Source organism: Citrus sinensis, chromosome 7 (assembly GCF_022201045.2).
Source record: "Citrus sinensis cultivar Valencia sweet orange chromosome 7, DVS_A1.0, whole genome shotgun sequence".
Lineage (NCBI taxonomy): Eukaryota > Viridiplantae > Streptophyta > Magnoliopsida > Sapindales > Rutaceae > Citrus > Citrus sinensis.
Window position 1 is genome coordinate 246,721 of NC_068562.1, and position 15,944 is coordinate 262,664.

Sequence of the window (15,944 nt, forward strand, 5' to 3'; positions counted from 1 at the left end):
TTTGCGTCTACTGAATGACTGCATTTTTCAGTTAGTTTTCCAATTTCCAAATAATATTCAAGTTCGAAGAGAACAGTGTTGATTAATTTTACATAAAAACTCTTAATTGGTACCGAAGTTACATGCCTGACGCGTCTTCTTAAAACACCCTTAATCGATTCGGTTGCTTTTGCAGTTGTGAATTCCATTCCAAAACTGCAAAAGGGTTTTATACTACGTTTGTGCAATCATCTGACACACAGCAAACGGCCAAAGGGTCTTCCGACCCGACGATAAACGATGTTGATCACGGTTTTTATCAACACTTAATTTTACAAGAGTGTTCATGAAACTTTCAATACAACACTATCTCATAACACTATTAGCGGAACTATGCCGTTTAACAACAAACTCAATATTTGCTGTCTATCCTCAGTTGTGGTCGCTCCGCCAAAAATGCACGAGTTATCTTCCCTGTTTGCAGGAACACTGCAATCTCTCCCTCTCTAATCTGCTGGTACAAAGAGGAAATAGATTCTGTATCACAAAGATTCCAAACTTGTCGAGGGCCTAATTCTTGAGGGCATTTCCATGGGTTGTCGCGATTGACCATCCAGCCGACAACTGAAGGAATTCTTAGGTGTGATGGACATTTTATTTAATGCATAGTCAAACTCATCGAGATCAAGATCCTGCTCATCAGGACTCCTTCCCATCCCATCAACCATAAGATGATCTCCATTATCCTCATCAACATCTTCATCTGCTCATCAGGACTCCTTCCCATCCCATCAACCATGAGATGATCTCCATTATCCTCATCAACATCTTCATCGCTGTTGTCTTCTTTGTCTCCATGATAAGCAGTTTTAACCATTGCCCAGTAAATGAACTTCGGCCGTATGAAACTTCAGAAACAGACGCATCAGTTTACTAGTCATCTTTAGCTCAAGTGAGACTTCTGGAAACTCACAAGTTCAGCCCAACATACTAGTAATTATCCCTCTACCTCATTTCAACTTAATAGTAAAAGCTGAAGATTGAATACTTGTTTTCATGTAAAATGTGAATTTTAAGAATGTTTGACGTTCATCTAAAAACAATTCAGAGCAGAGTAGCATTTGCAAACCTGTCAGATTTCTTCAGCAAACAAGGATCGAACGGAAAGAACATGTCCAGCCTTTCCAACCCACCAAAATCCCTGGAAAGTTCCGACTCCAGCATATCACTAAAAATAAAGGATTCAGACACGGTGAACAGATGAGCAGCTTTTGACTGTTGGAGAAACTCTGAAACCACAGACGGTAGGCATACCTGTTTACAAGAGAAAACTGAAGCATTAGGTCGCAGGATGAGACGAAAATTAAGACGTATTCACCCAGCTAAAGCAGCGATTCAAAAGGAAATAATGAAAAGACTAAAAATATGTACAAAAGGAAATAATGAAACGACTAAAACAATGTACAATGTCCTTGGGAGAAAGAAATTGTCTTGAAGATAGTAATTTAAGATGGTAGGGAATAAAAATTTGTTGACATAACAAGCTTGATATTTCATATTAATTTTAAAGAAGGTATCAAAAGAAAAGATGCTCACCTTTAATGGGTTCAAATCATGTTTCAAAACTGTTTCTAGAGGCATGAGGAGAAGCCGAGACTTGAGCCTTGGTATATCCATTATTGATCTCATACGAAAGCATAGCACATACATAATGGCCTGTGGAGAAGAATTAACCATCAATACTCCAGTTTAATAATTGATTTTACCTAATCAACAGTTTTCCCATAGATCAAAACAAACTTGTCCACGATAGACCAACATAAGCAGAATGATATCATTGCTGTCTATAAACATGCCTTCCGATAAAATAGAGAATAAACAAAATAATTTGGTAGAAAAGTCATTTATTCATTTAACATTATTAAGGTCAGGAATACACTACCATCCCAGTAAAAGCAAATTAGAAGTATCAGAAAAAATATGTTTTGACATGGTGGCATGTAACTTAAAAGACAAAATTTGATGGATCAAGCAGCCTAGTTTGCAGTTAACTATCCACGAACCCACACCAGCTAGAACCAGCAGCCAAAAATGATTTTGCTCATTCAGATAAGAATCCAAATTACCTTGTGAGTGGAGGATAGAGACCACTAACAAAGACATCCGCAAGCATTGTGGCAAATCTGAGGCCACAGTTTTCGGGATCCAATGCACAGGCATAAAACACCACAAACTGCATTCAAAAGATGATAAATACCTTCGTAAACAAAGGAAAACACATATTTCATTACCCCCCACCCCCCCCCCCCCCCCAACCCAAAAAAAAAGAAGAAAAATCCATCAAATGAAATAATAAGAAACTGAAAAACTATGCCACTGGGCGTTGTGCCCTCAACAATCAGTCTGAGCCCCTGCTTAACCCATTTCCACAAAATGTGTAACAAGGATAGATATATCTCCCCAGTAGTAGTAGGAGTAGATTTCCGAGTCTCAATAGATTTCTAGGCTATACTATAAATTATATATCTACAATCCTAGAAGACGTCATCTTGTGATATATCAGTGGATTGTACCAATTTAAAAAAATACTAATTAGAAAAAACTAAAAACTAAGGAAAGAATGCACACATGGAAACATAGAGATGTGTGTCTGAGTGTCTTTATAAGTTCACCAAAACAATGAAAAATAAAGAAAAATTGTGCATTACCTGAGCGAACTTTGACTTGTACGTGTTTAGAACAGTTATCTGGAATGACTGGAGAAGAATTTCAAATACCTAACCACAACAATTAATCTCTTTAAAACAAGCCAGAAAGAGGACCCAAAGAGCAAGTAAAAGGAATAAGAATTTAGAAAATACCTCAATCAAACAGCCTGTGCCTTCACATGATTCAAGATGCTCAAAAGTTAGCACCATCAAGCTATCTAGTAGTTCAGCAATTAGGTTTCCACTTAAACTCTTCCGACTTAAAAAACCACTTGGAAGCTATCAGGTTACATTATTTCCCACAAGTAAAAACAAATCAAAAAAAAAAAGATCCACCAATTTTCTACAGTTCATTTTGTATGGCTTTATTTCTTTTCTTCACAAAAGGAACTTCCACTTTCATAATTTCTGTACAAATTTCAGCAGCATATACTGAACTAATTCCATACTCGGCACTGATTCTAACGTTTTCTGTTATAGTTGTTGATATGAAAATCAGGTGATTCACCAAACATGAAAATTTATCGATTCTACCTCATCACCAACTTGCTCAGCATCATCAGCAGCCTCTTCCACGTCTTCTAACTCCATCTCAAATATGCCTTTACTAAAATCATCATGTAAAATGTCATCCCATCCAATCTCCATCTATAAGAAATGTCACCACATAAGATTATTCATACAAACACAAATTATTTTCGAGCACCACGTTACATGGCAGTTCCATTGACTTACATCCAAATCTATTAGCCTATCCACCACTGCCATAAGCATTGTGCTCCTAACAAATTCTCCCATTGTACTACTCTCCAGCTTTAGCATGTTCTCCGTGTAAACAACAATCATCTTCAACTACAGAAATAGATGGATAAATCATAAATCTCAAAAGTCACACTTAATCATGTAGACAACAGTTTCTTATTACAGACAGCATTCAAATAAAATAAATAAATAACGGATTCAGGGATAACATTCAAAATGGCAGTTCTTTCACAAACAGAGAAATCCAAAAGTCATCACCATCATGTGTATGAAAGTAGCACATAAACTATTTCACCACAATAAATAATGTGGGAATGACCGTAGGAGAACATAAGTATAAAAAGCATGTTATATGAGCACACTACCAATTTATTGATGGACTCTGTGAGGAAGAGTGGAGCAACTTATACGAACACCCCACAAAAGAGAACTCAAATTGCATTTGGTGCGTCTACAAGGCAAACTGAGGAGGCAAGAACAGAATCACATATTAGCTAGGCTCACAGTAACAAAGATCTAATTTCAGAATCCACATTTCACATTTTCCCCGGTATTTGAAAGATTGATTAGTACAATTAATATCAATATAATAGTCATATATAATCCCGACGTGATATAATAATCATATATATTCAAGTTGGCAAAATTCCTAAAGATATTAGACCATAATGGGACAAGGAACACATACAACAGTAAATATACATGCATGCATCCATTGTGACTAATTTAGACAACAAAATCAGCAAATAATAACAAATAGGCAACCCAATTTGTTTGAAAAATCCAATTTCAAACTTTAAGGGCTCATATTCGACTTACTCGCTCATGCTTATTATGAACAGTCGGCATTCTCTGCAAAACTATGGGCAATAATCTCATCGGGGCAAGAGGCACCAAGTCAGAAATACTTTTCAAAGCCGCATGCACCCGGGAAAGAACTTGGTGCTTTCTTTCAATACCATGAGGCTCTTTCAATTTATCTAGGAAATAACTTGGCGGTGTGAAGTTGCTGACGAGCATAGTTAAACATGAATCTACATATTTTCCATCAGACGCAGCCTGAAATATTATGAACGAAATGAATGAAAAAGTTGTAAAGGATTCCCAGAGCAGTTTTAAGAATTTAATTTCTGATAGGGTCTCAACTGACATACCAAGGATATAATCAGGCCTTTCATTGCATCCATAATATCTGGGTCAGAGTTCCACATGCTCATTCCAAAAATCTGAAAAACACTTGATCATGAAAATGATAATAACAATCTGGTAATACATAACAAGCAGAAACAAACACACAAATTCATATAAAAACAACTTACAGAAACAAGAAGAGACTCGTGGTGAGAAATGTCTATATAAGAAACTGCTCCAGATAGGGCCTTCAAACTTGTCTGCCAAGTTGATATAAAGAGGGAACTAAAGCTTAAAACAAAATATATATGAATGTCATTTGATAACAACGACATGCACAAAACTAAGTGAAGAACCTACCTCGAGCAAAGCCCTATTGTCAGGATCAAGACATCCCGAAAGGTGCATAACCGCAACTAGTTGGTTATAATTGTCATTATCACCCTATTCAAAGAATTTTTTATTTTTTTTTGGGTAACAATGGAGTATTATATGAGGATTAGAACAGGTAACTAATTAGTTGTTCCTCTAAAAAAATAAAATAAAATAATAATAATTAGTTGATCTGAGTTTGCAAGGTGGGGAAACACTTACTGATTGGACAGATGTGAGGGCTTCCCTTACATGGTAGACTAACTCTAAGTCACTAATATTAACATCCTCCATCTCATGAGATTCGGCACTATCTTTTGGTAATTCCCTTCCCATGTTCCCCACGTAGTCTACAACATTATGTATCTGACCATTAAACTCACTAAGAGATATTGAATAACGCAATCATTTAACATAAACGAATCTAAAATTCTAAAACCTAATCATCAAGTTAAATATTAGATAATTCAACAATTTTCTTCATTTATTTAACAGAGAAAAGCAAAAAAAAGAAAAAAAAAAGAAAAGGAAATAGCATGTAGCAAACAAACAAAGGATTATTAAGTGATAAGAAACTGCAGAAAACACGGCATACTGTAAGCACCATGATATAATCGAAGCAAAATCAGATATTAAACAAATAAAATATTTCACAAGTCTGAGATAGAGCTAGAGGTAGAGCTAACTCTATCGGAGGATGTGCGGGTCTCAGTCGAGTCCTATCACGAATTGTAGAAGGCAACAGGGATTCAACGGCGGCGGCGTTTTTCTTTCTTTCCCCTAAGGCTCTGTATGTCAAGGGACCTTTCTTCTTCCCGTCGGCTAGGAACGGGAGAAGAATTTTTGCTCACCTCGAGCGGGTGCCCTTTTATACCTATCACTCCATTTCTCGTATTTGCATCTTAGGGCACATAAGTCTCTGTTATCTATTTTAAACCACTCAAAGTTTCCAACCATTACTTCTTATTCCGAGTTTAATATTTTACATCAACTTTATTATTGCAATCATGATGGAAGTATTTATATTAAAATTAATAATAATGCTGTGAAGCGTAATAGTTGTCAGCACATGTTTACAGCATATGTCAAGTACTTTGAATCAATTCAATTTTGTCTTAGACAAATATATGGCAAATGTGCCTACACAACATGGAAAATTTAGTTATTTGACAACTTTTCAGCTTTCAATATATATAAAGACCATACTTCAATTTTGCATATAATATCAACCATTTACAACTCTCTTAAACTAAAATACGCCTTAAACTAAATAGACAAAAAAACCCCACCCCGAAACAATAACTGACCCCATCTTCACACACCACCAAAATAGCCCTTATTTCACCTATCTCATATTCATAAAACAAAATTATTTATCCAAGTATCACTCAGCCCACATTCATCAAACTAGAATATTATCTAAGTATTGAAGAAAAAATCAAGCAGTAATATAAAGAGTAACAAGAGGTTAAGGTTAATATTTCTTTATTTTTATTTTTTTAGGTGGACTTCATTCAAAAGAATACTTTTGTTCATTTTATTACAACGTGCATACATTAAAGATTAATGTGAGTCCATAGATTTATAAATTAGTAAAATTCCGATGAAATCCGACGAAAATGAGTTTTTAAACGATGTTGAAAATGAAACCTACAATTTAGGCGACAAGTACCTATTGCCCTAGCGGCAAAACAATTGCCCAAAATTAGAATGATCTGTTGCCCTGGCGACAATATGTTGTATGTTGGGTGATTGGTGTTCATGTTGCCCAACATACAATCACATGTAATTTAAGGGACTATTTTTGTAACCCGTGCGATAGGTGGTGTTACCCATATCACTTGAGTTTATTGATAATTAATTGTTTAATTAATATAATATTATTATTGTTTGGAGTTTTATTAATAAAGTATTGTTATTTTGCATCAGGTTAACGGAGTCGATTGTGCTTAAGATGCATTTTGATAAAGTATTGGAGACTTTGAAGGATGGTTGTATAAGTACGAAAACTGAAAAGTTATAGCATTTTGTTTCAAGAAAGATGCAACAATTGAACAATTTATTGCAAACTTGCATGGAATTATGAACAAAAGTCCTTATATTCCTTCACAGTAAAGACAAATGTGAAATCAATACATACGACATAAACTATTGATTCACTCTCTATAGACATACTAGATGATGAAATGATGGGTGTGTGAACTCTAATCCAATTTATAACAAGATATAGGATAAATAATTAATTAGATTATTCTACTCCTAATTAATGCAATCATAATTTTTTTATAATATTTTATTATATTTTGTCTTCTAGTGTATTGAAATTTATATTTTTTCAACTTACTCTTTATCATATCAGTGAGCTTTTAATTAGGGAACACTAACTATATCAAAGTCAAGAATAAGTTAAAAGACAAAAAAAAAAAAAAATTGGGCAACATGATTAATTGGATTAAAAAAACTGCTGATAAAAAATAAGTACTACTGATTGTTGAGGATAAAAAAAAACTTCAATAACTATGATTAAAGGTATCCCCCTATTCATTATTTAATTAATTCACATAAATTATTTTTTATCAGCAGTACTATGAGCCCATATCTAGTGTAACATGCTATCGTTTATAAACGAGTTCATCTTTTGTTTTTTCCAACACCTGCTAGTCTACTACGGGTCACTTTATTTTGATTGTCATAGATCACTTTTGCATTTTGTACCAGGAATTGAAGAAATCACTTAAAACTAGGAATTACCCTTTTCCCAGTTCGTACGTGGAGTGTCGATCCTTTCTAATTTCTGATAAATTTTTATGTTGCATTTACTAAATTGGAATCAAAATGACCTAGAATCGAAATGGGTAAGAATGGGCATGGAAAATGAAAATCAAAATAAATTATTTACTTGAACTGTAGGAATCAAAATCAGAATGAGTTGGATTGCCATTAATGATTACTTTGTCGTGGAATCGAAAACAAAATAAATTAAATTGTTACAAATTACTAAAAGAGTCCTTAATAATAATAACAATAATATTAATTAAAACAATAAAATTAATAATTTTAATAATAATAAAATTTAATAATGATAATATTACTTAAAATAATAAATTTAATATAATAATAATAATAATTTCATTATTATTTTATCTATTATTTAGTATTATTTAAATAATGTTGTTGTTGTTGTTGTTGTTGTTATAACAATAATTGAAATAATTAAATAACAAAGTATATTTTAATAATGATATTAATGACAGTAATAATAACAATTAAAATAATAAATAATAAAATTTAATAATAATAATGAAATTAATGCTAATAATAAAAATAACATATTTTAAATAATATTAATATAATAATAATGACATTAAATAATAATTATTATTATTATTAAAAACTAAAGGACCTATGTGCAAATAACACAAAACTTTTGAGTATTTTCATAAATTTTATAGAGACCAAAATGTAAAAATGACAAAAGTTGATTGAGGGCAATTTAGAAATTATAAAAATTGATGAAGTTAAAACAAAAAATTGAAGAAATGAGAGATTGATTCTCATTGCATTAAATATTGTTTTAATGCATTCGGCAATTGGCAGCGCACACTAAAACGGCAAAGCCTGATTAGCTATTTCGATCCAACAAATAGATAAGTCATTGTTCTCGTCATACCCACACATATAAATAAGTAATTTGGTATCTAAAACAAATAAAAATAAAAAAGAAGACCCAATCAATTAATTCAATGACAATAATAAGCCGCAATAATTAATGTACACAAATTTAATAAGTATTAAATATTCCCACTAGGTTTTATTAATAATTAACACATACACCTGAAAGATGAACATAATAGACTAGTATGGAATATGGTATTAATTCTGTCTCGTCTCACTCGCTCTCGTCTTGTGCCGCAAAAGCAATACCAAATTTAACAGAATCCATCTCTAATAATATCTTTGAGAAATGGGTCCTGCTAAGTTACATTTGTTGTAACTTACATTCCAACCAAAACAATGTAAAGACTACACACTGGGCCACTTGACCACCTCTCATACTACTTATTTTTGCATGTTTTAGTTGGATTGTTAGTTACAACAAATGTAACTCGGGAAAATCCTTGAGAAATTAGTTCTAGTATGGTTACAATCTTCGGACCACATAACTGTCTTGATTTGATAGTCATATCCATCCACAACTAACTTCTAAATGGACGAGAATTTTTTTAATTTTTTTTTTCTCCTAACCTCTTCTAACAAGATAAGTAATTAAGATTGTATTTTAAATTTTAATATTGATAATCAAGTCAGTTTTTTATTTTATTTTATTTAGAAGTGAACCTATTTATTTTTACTAAATTTAAAAAATTACAAGAAATTAAGAGAGAAAAACATCTAGAGATGATTCTAATCTTTCCCAAATATCTATATCTAATTATCTATCATCCAGTTATTCTTGTTACTAGCAAAAAAATTCTTTATAGTAAATTTTTTATATTCGAAATAGAAGATATCAAAAATTATTTTGATTGTTTAAAGTGATCGATCGTTGCAAAAGTATTGGTTAAAATAACAGAATTTACAAATACCATGGCCCATGCCAGATTTATATAAAACAAAAACAAAAACAAAAATAAAATAAAACAAAACAAAACAAAACAAATCAAGTGGATTTTTTTCGGGGGAGAATGGCCCCATAACCAGGAAAAAGAGCAGGAACGGTTATTGCGTTCTAGACAGTGACTGACGGCCATGGATGTAGTGTGGTAAGAGACAGCTAACGGCAGGGCACATGAGAGAGCTTACTCATAATAATAATAATAACAAATTATATTAAAGTCTCTTAAGGTAGATTGTAAGGTCGTTTTATCTTATAGTATATTATAATTTATATCTTCTATCTTTTAATTTATTTCTATACATATATATATATATATACACACATACACGAGCACACACAGCCATAAGTCCCATAACCCAACCCATAAACAAGCCAGCCAGCGCATGCGCATCCCAATCGATCAATCTCGATCGTTTCTTTACCCAAAGTTAGGAGAGTAGCTCTAGCGCTGTTGCTGTTCAAACTTGAAAGTCGAAAACGGTTATTGCGTGACTGTGCATCTACCAGCACGTGTCCCCTATCCTTCACTCGACATCTGGCCACTGTCATTTATTTGTCAGTTGAATAACCAACCCCACCTTGGCAGTTGCCTCTCCCTCTCCATTCGCTGTGACCGCGACTGCGACTGCGACTGCGACTGCGTTATAAGTTGTGGTAACCAAACTGATTTTTAGAAAGTGACTGACGGCCCCTTTCTTCCTCATTTTACCTTCTCATTACGGACGCCTGTGCCCTCGTGTCTCGCACCAAATGGCAACTCTTTTTATTTATTTATTTTATATCATGATGTAATAGTCCTCTCTTATTTTAATTGAAGAGATTAAACCCGGATAATTGGCTGCCTCTATAATCACAAATCACAATTCACAAGGTTGGGATCGATCAAAATTTTTGTGTTTGCGATGAGGAATAAGAAAATATAATTTTAAAATTCTTAATAAAATAGCATTGTTTTCTACTCCCTAGTCCCTACTCAACACTCCTCCCCATCCCATAGATACTTTACTATTTTATTTTTATATTTTAATATAGTTATTATTTATCTAAAGATTTTAATTTTGTTGCTATATATAGTTCCAGTATATTGGAGATATTTTTTTAAATTCAATAATTAACTTTAAAACTATTGCAATATACTAATGATGGTTTTGTTTGAATTACTTTAATCTGTATACTACTAAATTAACTTTAAAACATACTAAAAATATGTTTTAGTATAGCACATACTACAAAAGAAAATAAAAGAGAGATTAGAGAAAAATATAAACGAGGTATAGTGCAAGACCAACGATATCTATTGTTGATGGTTGATATTTTGTGGGGAATGGCAAATGTAGAGAAATACAACAATAATGGTGGAACTTTATTACGTAAAGTAATGTGTTTACAACTAACTCTGTATGTAAGAAGAAAAATAATTATAGTAATAAGTAAACTGCAGAAAATTTATATGCTTCAAGGCATGTTACAAATGTCACTTTCATTAAGACGCTATTTGCCCCCACCAATTGAATGATGCACATGGGTTAAGCAAATACGCCTCCGGGATACAATGAAGCACTTGTTTGTTTGCTTGCGTTGTGCATCGACAAAAGAAAACCATAATACTCTCGAATGTTGCAAGCCTGCCAATAAACAATATATTGGATTTTTAATGCACAAAAGAAATGGGTGTTTTGTGTTGAAATTCGTACTATAAAGGAATGCTAAGAAAAGAGTGGTGTATGATCATTAATTTTATGTCTAAATGGCTTAAACATGACCCCTATTTATAAATATACTTGTGCCCCCTCATTTGGGTTGTCATCTTTCATGATACTCCTTCATTCATGGCCATTGGATCTATATTTAATTTTAATCAATGGTCCAAATTGAACCATCACCATTTCAAATGAAATGTCACCATGAAATGATGCATCTCTAAGTGAAAATGTTGCCATGAAAAGTTAAATCATTTAGTAAAAAGATACATTTTCTATAAGACACAATTAAATGGACATGTCCTTACAATAAGATATCATTTAATTAGACATGTCTTTAGTGAAAGTTACCTTTTCTATAAGGCACAATTAATAGAACATGTCTTTATCATAAGACACCATTTATTTTGAAAATTTTCCAACATCTATATTATTCTATTTTTTGTTTTCTCTTGCAACCCACCAGCCATTCTTCTCCTTCTTCTTTTTTTCGTTCTTATCATTCTACCCTCCATTCTCCTTTTTTCTTTTTTTAGTTTGAGAAAGTTGGTTAATTCCATGAACCAAGGGTGCGTTTGGGATTGAGGTTGGGCAGCTGTAACTTAAAAGCTACAACACTAAGGGTGCGTTTGGGATTGAGGTGCTGTAGCTTTTAAGCTACAGCTGCTGTGAAAAAAAAGCTGTAATTATGAAACAAAAGTTAATAATATATAATAAATATAAATTTTAAATAATAATTTTATCAAAATTATTAAAGATATAATAAATTTTATATTATACAAGTGAAAAATTATATTAACATAACTTAAAAGCTACAGCAGCTAGTGTTTACCAAACACTTTAGTGCTGTAGCTTAAAAGCTACAGCTGCCCAACCTCACTCCCAAACGCACCCTAAATTGTTTGGTAAACACTAGCTGCTGTAGCTTTTAAGCTATGTTGATATGATTTTTCACTTGTATAATACAAAATTTATTATATCTTTAATAATTTTATCAAAATTATTATTTAAAATTTATATTTATTATATATTATTAACTTTTGTTTCATAATTACAGTTTTTTTTTCACAGCAGCTGTAACTTAAAAGGTACAACACTTCAATCTCAAACGCAACCCAAATCATATTACTTTTTTCAACTTATTGTAGGCCATTGGAATGGCCAACAATCTAATATAGCATTAAGAAAAAACATCACGTGTATTCAAACAAGCACTATATTTTGCAGTAACCACAATATTTAATCTCGTGAAAGATTTAATGGGTTTAGAGCTTTTATTCTTGATCATGCAATGATTCCATAAGCAGAGTAAAATGGGAAAAAGAAGAATTAGATGATATGATATTGTTGAGAAGAATGGTATAAAGGTTTACTGTGTTTGTGTAGAGAGATAAGAAATAATTTTAATTTATCTTATTAATAAATCAGTAAATATGTATACTATAGGGATATTTTAATAATATAAAACTTTATTAAAAAAATAGTATGAAGTGTATTTTCATAGATTCAAATAACCATACCTAATTATTGAAAAATGGGTATAAAGATAGTATTGATATGAGTTCAAATAATCCAACCTATTTCATAACTTTTTATTACTAGAAACAACCCTAGTAAAATTACTAAAATAGGCAATAATTTTTTTTAAAAAAACAAATAAACGAAACTGTTTAATACACCCATTAAACTGCTTTTTACTTTTAAAGATCTTTGAGCATTTAACTTATTTCCATGTTCTCCAATAATAAAAATGAAATCCAAATCTGTGAAAGCCAAGGAACTATCTAATATCTATGCAGATAAACTCAAGAGTGAACGAAAGTCCCTCGCACGTACCGTGGAAGCAGCAATTTTTTGCAACTAGGGAGCCACTTTCACAGGTCAACTTTGAATTAAAATAGATTCAACTGCTAACCAGTAATAACTAATAACAGCACTGACAGATGATGATCCAAAAAGAGAAGATACCTTTTCAAATAATGATGATCCAATGGATTAATGAATTTTGTTGAATTTTGAAAAGTGTGTTGCGTGTGTGTTTTTCTTTGGGTAATTATCAGAAACCTCCCCTAAGGTTTGGTGTATTATCAGTCTGATAGATTGTATTGATGTATTCTCAGATACTTCCCCTGACGTTAGTATACCGTTTTGTATTAATTAGGGTGGTGAGGATAAAATCATAAAATGGCCCTTCAATGATGGAAAAAATTCAAGCAAACTTGAAATTTTCACGTTGGGTTCTGTAATTGGTCTTGGGTTTGTAAATGTCCAGTGGCTAAAGAACAAAAGCAAGCATTACCCCACAAACAATAACACTCCTCCTTGTGCTGTCTTTCAATCTTACTCTCTTCAAGTTGTTTCTTTAAATCTTCTATGTCAGCCTTCGCCTACAATATTTGCCTATTATCTCTTCTTTCAGTTCATTGAAGTTTTCTCTCTCTGAGGTTTGCATCAATAACAGCTTTACTCTTAAGAAGTGGAATCTTAAAAGTGGACAACTCCTGCAGGAAAGCTTTAGCAATTTTTTCATAGTCATTATTGTTATTCTCAAGTACAAATGAGGTAAATTTCTTCTGAAGTTTCTTCAATGGGGGTTCACCCCTTGTGGTGGTTGTGCGGGTTAGAAGCCTATGCTTTATGATTACATCATTTTCATGTGGACGAAAATCGTTTCTGCCCTACCAGGAACTTTCCTTCCTTTCGCTAGCATTTAAACTGCTTTTTGTAATTTCAATCCTGCAAGATAGATATATGAACAGATTCACATCCCATACATATCTGCAAGAGTAAGTTCTAAGTCGTACAACCAAATTAATCTTGAAAGAGACGAGCCATATCAACTAGACCGTTGACTTCAAGGAGCAAAGCCCAAACAGCCCTAAAATATATAATTGGTAACCGTTTCAACAGTAAAAAGCCACCACAACACATTATCACCAGAAACCACTGTTAAATGTAATTCAACCATTGTTTCTTATACTTAAACACATGGAGAAATCCAATAATTTTTTTCCAAGGAATTTTTTTTATAGTAACGACTGAAGCCCAAACTAATCCCATATTGAAAATTTTTTGGAGGGATAGATGATACTTCACCTTACCTGTGTAAGGGTATTTTTGTAATTCCAACAGTCAACTAACAGTCCACTTAACGGAATATTAACGTCAAGGGAGGTCTCTGTAATTATGTGAATACTTTCTATCAAACTGTTAATACTCTAAACCTTAGGGGAGGTCCCTAAAAATTACCCGTTTTTCTTTTTAGGTTTATAGTCTACGCGAGGGAATCAATGAAAAGACTGAGGGAAGACGATGAAGGATGAAGTTGCTCATGAAATGATGGGTGCAAGTGGTAACATAATAAAAATTAAAAATTAAAAATTAAAAATATGATTAAGTTTTGGAATTTTTAATGGAAGGGCCATATTGCTAATGTGAAACTTAAAAGTAATTTTAAAAAATTAAAAGTTAAATTTAGTGTTTAATAAATATTTTTTTAAAATCATTTTTAGCAACAAGAAAAGAATAATTTTTTAAAATTTGATTTTGAAAATAAATTTTATATTTAATACAATTCACATATATCCTTACATATTTTATATATACCCAAAATTATCTTTAGTTAATTAAAAAATGATATCAAAAAATTTAAGATCATTATTATTATTTTGATTTATTCTATTTTCCCGCATGTTGTTTACCCCAATTATTCTTTTTCTTATTTCCCATTCCATCAAATTTCTCTAATGTTGCAAATATTATCGGTGCAAGATTACCGCTTAGTTTAGTATGTGTTTGATTAAAACTTAAGGTGAACTTTATCAATATTTATTTTTAATGATTTTCAAAGGACCATCTCATTAAACTTTGATTATACAAAATTGATATTATTTAGATGGAATAAATATTTTTTTAATTATGAATTGATTTTAAAATAATAATAAAGTAAAAATACTAATTTTTAAGTTATCAACTATTATATATACATATAAGAATCTTAAATATACATATTTGCATATATGTTGAAGTAAATTTCACTTGATATTATATTTGTTTCAATTATTCATATTCTTATAGTAATCTAACAATTAGATTTACAAGACGCATCTAATTGATTTTAAACGTCTTAGGACTTTTAAAAATAAAATTTATCAAACATTTAACTGATTATTTTCACAAAACAACTAACAACAGTTATTTTAGAAATTGCTATATTTCCAAACTAGCCTTGAAGGTTTGCAAATTAAAAATTCAATTTCTTACATATGTGTTTGCAACTTCGATTTGGGATGGAAAAAGGTTGTCATAAGCTACCAATAACTGTTGATTTAGTAATTTATTTTGGGGTTGATTTAGTAATAGCAAACACACCAATGACCAAACCGTACCCGCCGCCTTCCCCACCCACTCGCCATCGCCATCCCTATAACATCAAATACGTACGCGTATTTATTATCAGCCAATGCTTGTGGCCTACACTAAATACGGTTGAAGTGAAGCCATGGTCGAGAAAACTCGTAAAGATGGCAGTCATGTGATATAGGAAGGAAATCAGGGACACGTCTGGAAATAGAAGAAGGATGCGGTGCATGACAAGCGCGACGAGTTAGCAGATCTTGGTGATAACCGATCGGTCATTGTCAATTTCACGTTATTTAACATCAAAATATCACC

General features: G+C 32.1%; 1 pseudogene; it reads right to left on the minus strand.

Annotated features, from left to right (window-relative positions):
- Positions 1-244: 244 nt before the first annotated feature.
- Positions 245-5,839, minus strand: LOC102610636 (uncharacterized; annotated as a pseudogene).
- Positions 5,840-15,944: the final 10,105 nt, after the last annotated feature.